Source organism: Terrapene carolina, unplaced genomic scaffold (genome assembly GCF_002925995.2).
Source record: "Terrapene carolina triunguis isolate 2854851 unplaced genomic scaffold, T_m_triunguis-2.0 Scaffold212, whole genome shotgun sequence".
NCBI lineage: Eukaryota > Metazoa > Chordata > Testudines > Emydidae > Terrapene > Terrapene triunguis.
Window position 1 is genome coordinate 4,359,656 of NW_020664563.1, and position 13,291 is coordinate 4,372,946.

Consider the following 13,291-nt stretch of genomic DNA (forward strand, 5'->3'; position numbering starts at 1 on the left):
GGTGGGGAAATGGGCGGGGCCAGGGCCCCTGGAGGGTCCTCTTTTTTTATTTAATAGATATGGTAACCCTACCCTCAACCTTCTCTCCACAAGCAGTGCACATGGCCCCACTCTCCAGAAGCACTGGGGTGTGTGTGTGTGTGTGTGTATAACCCTGACCCCTCAAATTTTCCCATGTGATTTTATAGGGACAGTTCCGATATTTGAGGCTTTTCTTATACAGGCACCTATTATCCCCCACCCCCATTTTTCACACTTGCTATCTGATCACCCTACCCACCCCCTGGTTGCTGCTTCTTGACTCACACAAAGCTGATCCCATGTGACCACCTCTATCTTGCCCTGCCAGGGCCCCACAAGCCCTGCATGATACTGATCCCCCCGGCCCACCCTGCAGCGCTGACTGCTGGCGCGCCCCCACCTCTCCCTCCTGGCGCCTGGGGAACGGAAGCACCTGACAGTGACACACTACTCCCCCCACTCGACCGCCACTGGAGAGTGACGTCATGTGACCGGCCCTGGGCTCCTCTAGAAGAAGCGGCGCGGCCGGGACTTGTGAAACAAACAAGTAGCGGAGGTGGGCAGGGACAGAAGAGACACGCGCTACTGCACAAGTTAGTTGATGCTGTGGTTGCCGCGTACGGCTGGGTGCGCAAACGGCGCGGGAGGGCGGCCAGGCGCAGGGAGGGAGCTATGGCGACGTACGTGAGCGAGCTGGAGGTGGCCAAGAAGAACCTGAGCGAGGCGCTAGGCGAGAACGTGAAACAGTGAGTGCGCCCCGCTCCCCACCACCCTGTGCCCAGCCCGGCTAGGCCCGTCGAGCCCCGGCCTCGATTTCTGCCCGGTCCCGGGGCCTGCCGGCTGGTGGAGACCGCTCCTGGGCCGAGGGGCTCAGCCAGGAGCGTGTCCCAGTCGCTGGGCGCCCCGTGGCCTCGACTTTCCCTAGGGCACCAGGCAGCGCCCGGCCCCCAGGGGCTGAGATCCTGGCCTGGTGGGGACCCCTGGGGCTAGGCCCAGGCCGCGGGGCAGGGCGGGGGACCCCGACGTCGCACTTCAGGCCGCGGGAGGAGGGGGCGGAGAGCCTGGTCAGGTAATGGGTGTCCGCGGCTCCCCGCGCGGCCTGTGGGCCGGCGTTTAAGGGGAGCGGCGCCTGACAGGGGAACTAACCACGGGAACCAGCGTCACGGGGCCTGGTGGCGTCTCCGTCGCGGGCCATTTTGAAATCCCGACTGGCCGTTCGGGCTGTCAGAGCTGCCTGGGCACTGGCGTGGGGACGCTCTGCGGCCTGCGCTGGCGGGGGCTCGGGCTGGGGGATCACAGCGCTGCCTCGCAGGCTATGACTTTATTCATCTAAGCAGCGTGTTTTCGTGCGTTGACAGGAAGCGTGAGCTTTGCAGGCCCAGCTTAATAACCGTTCGTGTCCGTTTCACCCCGTGTTCGGGCCACTGGGGGCAGTAAGAGATCTGGGGAAGTGATGAAGTAGCTGCTGTCTCTTCTCCCACAGCCTATCCAGTTAAAACTCCGGATTTAGCAAAAAGCTGGCAAATGTAGCCGGAAGGGACCTGCTGACTCCGGTTTACTTTATATGAGCTGGTCTTCATGCAGAGAGGCAAGCTTTTTTCACCCTCTGGGTTTGCACTAAAACATCCTGTTCCACCATGGGAAATTGTAGGCCCTCATTTTTAACACACATGGGGCTTAACTAGGTCACTTAAGGTCTGCCTGTTTAATTAACGATGCCTCCTTTCCCCTCTGCTTAAACCAAACAGCTAGTAAGCAAAATGAGAACTGGTTGTTCTCTCTTGGTCTTTTACTTATAGTAAATTTAGAAATCTGCAAGGATTCTGTCTGAGTACAATGGACCAGTTAGTTCATGTGCCTTTGTCTATGCTAAACTTAGTTTTATATAATTGTTTTCCCATTTCCCCTGTAATAAACTTAAATAACAAATTAGAGACTTCTGTTTATAAGCAGTATAATGGAAATTGAATTGATCCAAATGGGTTCTGTCTCTGGTTCTTCCACTGGGTTATTTTGACTCTGGTCAAGTCACTTCACATCTTTGTGCCTTTATTTTCCCAACACCAAAATGGTGAAAATGATATTTCCATCCCTTGTAAAGCACTCTGTGGGAGCTAGGTAGTATTATTAATGGCAGGCATAAACTCTGTATGTTAGTGCTGCAGTTTGCTTCTAACACATTTTTTTATTAGATCACGGTGGCAGATAAGAATTTGTTGTAATAGTGCTTAAATGCTTTTACCTACAGGGAAATACTGTCACACAGAATGAATGACCATAATTACTAGTCTTCAGTTCAGTGACTTTCTGGTTCATGTTTGGTCTCAGAAGCTGGTGTTGCTTTAGTGCATGAAAGCTTGGGCTATCAAAGGGAAAGCATATCGCAGATGAAGGATGTGTCTGATGGAGATTTCGGGAGAAAGTGTTAATGGTCATACTATAGCGTTGAAAGTTTAACACCAGTATTAACAAGAAGCTGGCATGAGGTGTAGGTGTACCTGTACGATCTAGAGAGCACAGAAGCACAGTTCTCACCATCTATCTGCAGATGCTCCATATTCTGTGCTTCTTGGCATGTTTTAAACCCTAATGCCATACCTTCTGCCTTCTGTAGATGCTAGAAGGGGGAAGGCAGCTTTCTCTTCTACCTTTCATCCCATGTCACAGGCACCTGACTTTGAAGGCAGGTGTCTGCTACTCTGAATCTCAGTTTTTGGGGGATCTTGCCTTATGGATAACTCCAGTGCTTGCCTCTGCTGTGAGTCAAACTGACCCAAGTCTTGTCAATTTCATTCTATTGCTGTCTTGGGATGCTATGAGCAGCATCGCAGGTAGTAGACTGTCTGCAGACTCACTGTGACAACTCTTTCTATTATATATGTATGTTTATCTTCATAATCTCCACTTATAAGAAGTGGGTTTCAGCCATCATGGTTCTATTTTTAAGCATTTTATAACAGAGATTCGTATTATTAGCTCCATTTTACAGAGTGGGAAACTGGGCCCAGACAAGTGAAGTGACTTGCTCATTCACCCAGCTGACCATTGGGAGAGCTGGGAATAGAACTAGATCTCCTGGGTCCCAGTCCGATGCACTGTGCCAATAAGCCACATTGTATCCCTTAGTTAGTGGAGCACAGCTGTTTCTCATCCCCTCTTGTCAGGGAAAGTTTTCTATTCACCAGGGTTTTTCAAATCCTGTTGGTCTAACACTGGTCAATTCTATTATATATTCATTTGATGAGTCGATTGTTTACCTAATTGGGAGCACTTTCCCTTTTCCCTCAAATGTGCTTTTAAAGTGTACATCATTCACCACAGTGTTTTAGTTTGAATTGAGTATGGGAAGAAGGAGAAAGATCACAAATAATTTTTTAAATATAACTGTGACTGGGAGATATGATTACCTTAAGGACTCCATGCTTTTTGGCCCACCTCTCTGCTCATTTCCTGTCCACCACACTGCCTGGGATGAAACACGTGAAATGGGATGTACACTGCTCTGCAGTGTTTGCTCCGCAGTGTTTGCGCTGCAAAAAATCTATCAATTTAACAGAAGGATATAGGCAGAGAGTTGGGAGGAAGGATCTGGAAACAGCCCCAGGAAGTGTTGTGTCTCCCCTCTCCTATGTGGATTAAAAAACGATACGTTTGATTCCACAATGTTTGAAAACACAAATGTCTGCTTCCCCCCTCTCCCCTCCCAACTTATGGTTGCTGAAACAGCATTAATTATCCCAGCATTCTCTCTGCTCATCAGCAGAGTCACAAAGTATAATTGCTGTCGTGGTGACTGGTGGCAAGGTGACATATCTGCTGAATCATTTAGGAACAGGAGTAGGGATCCATGGGGTTGTGGGAGGGTAAGTAAGGTGCTACAGATGCATGTTGTAATCTTGGTTGGAGGATGGAGGCCTACTCTGCTTCCCTCTGCATCTTTATCTGAGAGGAAAACAGAGGTTTGAAGCACTACTAGGACTCTAAAAAGTAAGTAAATGCCTATAGTCCTCTGCTTTATATTTGGATAGAGCCAGCTGGCTTCCTCAGATGCTATACTCCAGGCCTGCACAACATGCGGCCCGGGGGCCGCATGCGGCCCATGTGGGCTCACTGTGCGGCCCGCGGGGGTTGAGTAGATGGGCTCACTGTGCGGCCCGCAGGGGGGTGAGTAGGCAAGCGGCGGGTGAGGGAGGGGGGCTGAGTGGGCGGGCAGTGGCGGGGAATGAGTAGGCGAGCCGGGCGGGTGGAGGGCTGAGGAGGCGAGCAAGCAGGCAGTGGCGGGGGGGTGAGTAGGCGAGCCGGGGGAGGGGGGCTGAGGAGGCGAGTGGTGAGTCGGTGGCTGACCTGTTCTACTGATCTGGTCTGGCTCCCATCCCCTCTCCCAGGGCCGTCTCCAGGCACCAGCAAAACAAGCAGGTGCTTGGGGCAGCACATTTCTAGGGGTGGCATTCTGGCGCCGGCCATCATAGATGCCGACTCTGGGGCATGGGGAAAAAGTGCCCTCGCTGCCCCAGCTCGCCTCTGCCTGCTCCCCTGAGTGTGCCGCCGCCGCTCTGCTTCTCCCCCCTCCCTCCCAGGCTTGCCACATGCGAAACAGCTGTTTAGCGCAGCAAGGCTGGGAGGGAGGAGAAGCCGAGCGGTGGGCACTCGGGGGAGGCAGTGGAGGTGGAGCGGAGGTGAGCTGGAGCGGGAAGCGGTTCCTCTACCCCCCCATTACTTCCTGTGCCCCCCCCACCCTACCTCACCTCTGCTCCGCCTGCTCCCCTGAATGCTCCGCCCTCCCTCGCCTGAGAGGGAGGGGGGAGAAGCGGAGCGGCGGCACACCCAGGGGAGCAGGCGGAGTGGAGGTGAGCTAGGGCCGGTTCTGGCTTTCTGGTCGCCTCAAGCCAAAGGAAAAACACACCCCCGCAGCCGCGCCCCGCCGGGCGGGGGGAGGAGGAGGAAGCAGGGGGGGAGAGAGAAAGGGGGCGGCCAGGGCTTCAGCGGGGCGCTGCCCCGCGGCCCCTCCCGCCCTGCCCCCTGCCGGGAGGGCTCCAGTCGGCTGGGAGGGAAGGACGCAGGCTGCCCTGCCGGGCTTGCTGCAGGGCGCTCCCGTCCTCCGCGCTGCCGCCCCCCCCACAGGGCAGCCGGAGCGGAACAACAACAACAAAAAAGCGGCCGTGCCTCCCTAGGATTGGGCGGAATGCCGCCTCCTACAAGCTGCTGCCCCAAGCACCAGCTTGCTCGCCCAGTGCCTGGAGCCGGCCCTGGCTAGGGCGGGAGGTCACGGGGGGGCCGCAGGAAGCAATGGCGGGGGAGAAATGCGGCACGCCGGGGGAGGAAGTGGTGCTGGGGATTTGGGGAAGGGGTTCGGAAGGGGTGGAGTTGGGGTGGGGCAGAGGGGCACGAAAAAGAAAGGGGAGGCGGCCAAAAATTTTTTTGCTTGGGGCGGCAAAAATCCTAGAGCCAGCCCTGCCCTCTCCAAGGGTTGCAGCTGTCTGGGGGTGCCTGCCTTCCTCATTCACACCTCATTCATTCAACAGGGCAATTGATTACAAAGTGGGGGGAAGATCTTATTCTACTTCTAGCAAAAAGACATTTTTCTTTTACCTTAATTATACTACCTTAGGGGCCCGCTATAACACATTACCGAGGTTCAATACTGCTGTTTCGGTGGGGCGGCACTGGGGAAGGAAGGTTTGTTTCCGCGGGGCAGGTGGCGTGGGGGGGGAGGTGTGTGTTTCGGCCGCACTGGGGGGGTTGTTTCTGTGGGGGCGGGGGGTGTTGTGTTTCAGGGGGCTGGGTGGCGCTGGGGGGGGATTGGCGGCGCTCAGGGGGTTTCGGCCCTCAGCTGTTTTCTTTGGAGTAATATGGCCCTCGCCGCTTTACAAGTTGTGCAGGCCTGCTGTACTCCCTTCTTCCACCCCCTTCCTCCACTAACAAAATGTTTTGGCTCTCTCTTGGAATGTCTGAACAGCCCTTAAGAATAAGTTGATGTGACAGCAAGGTGGAAACCTTTCCTGGCCTTCAAAAACCGTGCATTCATTGATGCAACGAATGTGACCTACATGCCCTTCTTAATGGAATGTTTTATTATCCTGAACAAATGTACCGTCTGCTATTAAATCCATTTGTTGTCCCTGCTGGAGTCAAATCTGCTGGCTGTGGTCCAGATTTATTACTAAGTTTCTGGCACCCAGACAGGTTTACAAACAGCAGGGCTGTAGATTTCTAAATTGCCTGAGTGTTTTCAACAAGTTTCAGCATTGAAGGTTAAAACCTGTATGTTGGATAAAGTCTTCTGAGTTTTAAATGCCTTCTCTTTTAAGAGAACCACCATTCCAGTGAATGAGAAACTTTAAAGAAATATAGGAACTAGTGGAGGTATCTGTCAAGGAATGTGTATAAAGAATGCCCACAGATGTTAAGAGCTCTTGGTGCTATAGCTAAGTATTATTGAGATCCTAAGTAAGATATAAACTCTGATCCCAAATATGGGACAAATTGCCTTCCTAATGGCATGTGCTACTCTCACCTCCTAGTATTCTTGGACTACAGTTGTATGACTGTTATATTCAGCAGTAGCATGTTACTATATAGGAGTCTTTGTATTAATGTAAAAAGCAACAGAGTCCTGTGGCACCTTTAAGACTAACAGATGTATTGGAGCATAAGCTTTCTTGGGTGAATACCCACTTTGTCAGACGCATGAAAGCTTATGGTCCAATACATGTTAGTTTTAAAGATGCTACAGGACTCTGTTGCTTTTTACAGATCCAGACTAACACGGCTACCCCTCTGATACTTGTATTAATGTAGTGGTTCCCAAACTGGGGTTTGTGAAATGTTACAGAGGGTTCTCGGGCGGGGGGAGGGAAATTCCCTAATGGCAGAAAGAGCTGTCCCTAGGGACCCTGGGCAGCACGGGGCCAGCAGCCCGGAGCCCCTGTACTTCCAAGAGCTAAGCAGATCAAAGCAAGCATATCTATCACACTGAGGAGATTTAAACTTCAAGACTCCTTATAAGGAATGGAAAGGGAGGTGGATGTTTTTTGCTGTTTTTAAAATTAAATAGGCAGCTAGTATTATTTTAAAATTATTATGAAGAACAAGTTTAAGTTTTGTTGTAATGTGTGTTGTTTGCCTGGACTGCTCAAGACCAGAATGCTTGTGTAGGAGGAACTCTTTGGATTGGCTTTTTAAATACCTTCATGCTGTTTAACATCTGATACTCCTTGATGAAACATGGGAGCCTTGTCTTATAACAGGCTTATTCAAAGTGATACAAGCTACAAAAGTGAGATGGTGGAAGAGTGTTGCAGTTTTCATAATGTAATAAAAATACTGTAATGATTAATACTAAATAGTGTGTAATAAGCATGTCATTAAAAACAAATTTTATATTTCCAAGATCACTGCTTTTATAATTTATACTCGGGTAAAGGAGAAAATCCCTGGAAATATTCACTTTTTAGGAGGGGGTTTGTGAGACTTGACATTTTAGTGAAAGGGGTTCACAGGTTGTTGAAGTCTGGGAACCACTGTATTAATGTATTTGTGCTCCCTCTGCTGGCTTTACTGCTGCATAACTACATCCAGAACTGACCTGTTAAATCATTGTGCTAATGAGTGATTAGCATTAGTACAAGTGTTTGGTGGCATGTATAAATGTTTGCAAAGGGGGAAAATGGATAATTCTGAAGAAAACAGTTTTCCTACCTGCTTCTAAAAGTCTCTACCCCATTTTCCAGTCAGTATAAACTGGCCCTTAAATGGATTCAAATAACATAATCTTGAAACAACTTGACATTATTTCTTAATGACAAAACAAAGGAAAACCTGTAGTGTGGGTAGCCTTACAGGTATTTGGAAGCCAATCTCCTTCTTAAAAAAAAAAAAAAAAAAAAAAGTGTGTATGTGGTTTGGGGGGGTGGGTTCAAGTTTTTCAGACAGATTTGAAGCCTGCAAGTGAAAAACATAGCTGAAACTCAACAAAGAGACCTTGGACTCGTGGATAGTTCTAGGAAAACATTTTATAGCAACAAAAATGATTAGGGGTATGGAACAGCTTCCATATGGGGAGAGATTTAAGACTGGGATTGTTCAGCTTACTCATCTCTTTTCCAAGGGGGGTGGAGGTATGATTGGTATGGAGAAAGTGAATAGGGGAGTCTTATTTACCCCTTGACATAACACAAGAAGTAGGGGTCACCCAATGAAATTAATAGGCAGTGGGTTTAAAACAAACATAAGGAAGCACTACTTCACACAATACATAGTCAACTGGTGAGGCTCATTGTCAGGGGATGCTGTGAAGGCCAAAATTATAATAGGGTTCAAAAAAGAATTAGAGAAATTCCTGGAGGATAGGTCCATCAATGGCTATTAGCCAAGATAGTCCGAGATGCAATCCCGTGCTCTGGGTATCCCTAAACCTCTGACTGCCAGAAGCTGGGGCTGGAAGACAGGATGATTTACTTGATAGATTGCCCTATTCTGTTCATTCACTCCGAAGCATCTGGCACCGGCACTATCAGAAGATGGGGATCCTTGGCTAGATGGACCATTGACCTGACCCAGTATGGCCATTTGTATGTTCTTAACTCAACTACACCTAAATTTATAGACTTTAAGGCCAGAAGGGACCATCATGATCATCACATCATAGGCCACACAACCTCACCCATTCACTCTTGTAATAGGCCCATAACCTCTGGCTGAGTTACTGAAGTCCTCAAATCTTGATTTAAAGGCTTCAAATTAGAGAATCCACCATTTTTTCTAGTTCAAACTGACAGGAGACCCATACCCCACACTGCAGAGGGAGGTGAAAAAACCCCAAGGTCTCTGCCAATCTGACTGGGGGAAAATTGCTTCCCAACCCCAAATATGGTGACCGGTGAGACCCAACAGGCAGACACACCTGAGAAAGAATTCTGTGTAGCAACTCAGTCCTCCCCATCTAATGGCCCATCTCTGGCCATTGGAGATGTTTGCTAAAAGCAGTTGTGGATGGGCCATATGCAGTTTTAGGAAACCTCATCACACCATCCGCTCCATAAACTTATCAAGCTGAGTCTTGAAACAAGTTGTTTTTTTGTCCCCACTACTCCTCTTGGAAGGCTGTTAGAAAGCTTTGTCAAATTTCTAGCCTCATCTTATTGATGGCTGGCTTATAGCTATTTGATCTTGTGCCAACATTGGCACTTAACTTAAACTCCTCTCCTTCCCTGGGTGTTTATCCTGCAGATGTATTTATAATAGGGCTGTCAATTAATTACAGTTAATTCATGTGATTTTAACTCAAAAATTAATTGTGATTAATTGCTGTTTTAATCACCATGTTAAACAATAGAATACCAATTGAAATTTATTAAATATTTTTGATGTTTTTCTACATTTTCAAATATATTGATTTCTGTTGCAACACAGAATACCAATTGTACAGTGATCACTTTATATTTTTATTACAAATACTTAAACTGTAAAAATGATAAACGAAAGAAATAGTATTTTTCAATTCACCTCATACAAGTACTGGAGTGCAATCTCTTTATCGTGGAAGTGCAGATTTTTATATTTTTTTATATATACACTCAAAAATAAAACAGTCCACTCTGTCCTACTTCTTACTCAGCCAATTGCTAAGAGAAACAAGTTTGTTTACATTTACGAGAGATAATGCTGCTGGCTTCGTATTTACAATGTCACCTGAAAGTGAGAACAGGCGTTCGCATGGCACTTTTGTAGCCGGAATTGCAAGGTATTTATCTGCCAGATATGCTAAACATTCATATGCATTAATTAAATTTGTAACACAATTCTCCCCCAAGGAGTTCAGTGTCCCCTGTTCTATGTTTTACCTGCATTCTGCCATATATTTCATGTTATAGTAGTCTCGGATGATGACCCAGCACATGTTGTTCATTTTAAGAACGCTTTCACTGCAGATTTGACAAAACACAAAGAAGGTAGCAATGTGAGATTTCTAAAGATAGCTACAGCACTCGACCCAAGATTTAAGAATCTGAGAGGGACGAGGTATGGAGCATGCTTTCAGAAGTCTTAAGAGCAACACTCTGATGAGGAAACTACAGCATCCGAACCATCAAAAAAGAAAATCAACCTTCTGCTGGTGGCATCTGACTCAGATGATGAAAGTGAACGTACATCAGTCTGCACTGCTTTGGATCGTCATCAGCATGGATGCATGTTTTCTGGAATAGTTGTTGAAGATGAAGGGACATATGAATCTTTAGCACATCTGGCACGTAAATCTCTTGCAATGCCAGCTACAACAGTGCCATGCGAACGTCTGTTCTCACTTTTGGGTGACATTGTAAACAAGAAGTGGGCAGCATTATTTCCTGCAAATGTAAACAAACTTGTTTGTCTGAGCGATTGTCTGAGTAAGAAGTAGGACTGAGTGGACTTGTAGGCTCCAAAGTTTTACATTTTTATTTTTGAATACAGTTATTTTTTTTTAACAATTCTATATTTGTAAGTTCAATTTTCATGATAAAGAGGTTGCATTACAGTACTTGTATTGGGTGACTTGAAAAATACTATTCAGCGCAAATATCTGTATTAAAAATAAAGTGAGCACTGTACACTTTGTATTCTGTGTGGTAACTGAAATCAATATATTTGAAAACATCAAAAATATTTAAATAAATGGTATTCTATTATTGTTTAATTTCTTTACAGCCCTAATTTATCGAGAGCAATCCTGTCTTCCGCCCCCCCAGGATTTGTTTGCTTCTGTGAGACAATCCATGGAATCATAGAAGATTAGGGTTGGAAGAGACCTCAAGAGGTCATCTAGTCCAACCCCCTGCTCAAAGCAGGACCAACACCAACTAAATAATCCCAGCCAGGGCTTTGTCAAGCCGGGCCTTAAAAGCCTCTAAGGATGGAGATTCTACCACCTCCCTAGGTAACCCATTCCAGTGCTTCACCACCCTCCTACTGAAATAGTATTTCCTAATATCCAACCTAGACCGTCCCCACTGCAACTTGAGACCATTGCTGCTTGTTCTGTCATCTGCCACCACTGAGAACAGCCGAGCTCCATCCTCTTCGGAACCCCCCTTCTGGTAGTTGAAGGCTGCTATCAAATCCCCCCTCACTGTTCTCTTCTGCAGACTAAATAAGCCCAGTTCCCTCAGCTTCTCTTCTTAAATCATGTGCGCTAGCCCCCTAATCATTTTTGTTGCCCTCTGCTGGACTCTCTCCAGAAAGGATGTGGACAGATTGTAGTGGGGGGGCTCAAAACTGGATGCAATACTCCAGATGTGGATTCACCAGTGTTGAATAGAGGGGAATAATCACTTCCCTCAATCTGCTGGCAATGCTTCTACTAATGCAGCCCAATATGACATTTTCCTTCTTGGCAACAAGGGCACACAGTTGACTCATATACAGCTTCTCATCCAATGTAATTCCCCAGGTCCTTTTCTGCAGAACTGCCGCTTAGCCAGTCGGTCCCCAGCCTGTAGCAGTGCATGGGATTCTTCCGTCCTAAGTGCAGGACTCTGCACTTGTTCTGGCTGAACCTCATCAGATTTCTTTTGGCCCAATCATCCAATTTGTCTACGTCACGTTGGAGGATAGGGATAGGGTCCAGAGTATCTACCTCTCCCCCTAGCTTAGTGTCAGCCACAAACTTGCTGAGGGTACAATCCATCCCATCATCCTGATAATGAAGATGTTGAACAAAACCGGCCCCAGGACTGACCCCTGGGGCACTCCGCTTGATACTGGCTGCTGACTAGACATTGAGCCCAATGATCTAGCCAGCTTTCTATCCACATTTTAGTCCATTCAGCCAATCCATACTTCTTTAACTTGCTGGCAAGAATACTATGGAAGACCGTATGAAAAGCTTAGCTAAAGTCAAGATCTAACATGTCCACTGCTTTCCCCATGTCCACAGTGCCAGTTATCTCATCATAGAGGGCAATCAGGTCCTTAAGCTTAGGTCGTTAAGTTTCTTCTCGTAAGGTACGTTCTCCATTCCTCTAATAGTAGCCCTTCTCTGTACCTGTTCCAGTTTGAATTAATCTTTCTTAAACACTGGAGACAAAAATTGCACAAAGTACTCCAGGTGAGGTCTCACTGCTGCCTTGTATAAGGGTAATAACACTATCCTATCTCTACTGGAAATAGCTTGCCTGATATATCCTAGGGTTGCATTAGCCTTTTTCACAGCTGCATCACATTGGCAGCTCATAGTCATCCTTTGATCAACCAATACATCCAGGTCTTTCTCCTTCTCTGTTGCATCCAACTGATACGTCCCCAGCTTATATTAAACATTCTTATTGTTTAGTCCCTAAATGCATGACTGTGCAATTTGAACTATTAAAATTTATCCCATAAGAACGGCCATATTGGGTCAAACCAAAGGTCCATCTAGCCCAGTATCCTGTCTGCCGACAATGGCCAATGCCAGGTGTTTTTAATGTAGTCTTGTAAAACTAGGCAAATATCTAGGTAAGTTGATATGCCCTTTGGAAGACCTCTACGTACCCCTGGTTGAGAACCACTGGTTTAGGTGTTAGGCCATGCCGAGATTATCTTTAATCTCCACTCCACTCCATGCTTAGCGTTCCTACTTCTTCTTTCCTTGTTTTCTTTTTATTTATATGGCTAAAGAACCTTTTACTGATGGTTTTAATTTCCTTTGCAAGGTCTAACTCTGCTTGGCTTTTGTCAGGTCTCACTTTTTCCCTTACACTTGCTGACCTCCAAGAGGTAGCTTTCCTTGCTGATCCATTCCTTGTAGGCTTTCTGCTATCTTTTAATAACATGTTTGAGATGCTTGTTCATCTAGTTTGGTCTGCAATCCTCCCCTATGAATTTTTTTTCCTATTGCTTGGGATGCAGACTTCAGATAGTTTCTGCAACTTTGATTTAACATAACTGCAAACCCCCTTCACTTTCAGATCCTGGAGTTCTTCAGTCCACTTCCCTAACTAATTCCTTTTAATTTTTTTAAGTTTTTGCCCTTTTTGAAATCCAGGACCCTAGCTGCTGATCTATTTTTGATAATTCAGTTTTAACTAAATGGAAGGATAAACTCACATTCACTCAAAGGTTGTACTCTACTACCAATTCTTTTATGAGGACCTTGCTACTTACCAATACCAAATCTAAAATGGCATCACGTCTTGTAGGTTAGTAACTATATGGTGAATAAATCTGTCAGCTATCCCATCCAGGAATAGCTGGGGCCTACCATTATAAGTAGCATTTGTCCCCCAATCTATATCTGGGCAATTAAAGTCTC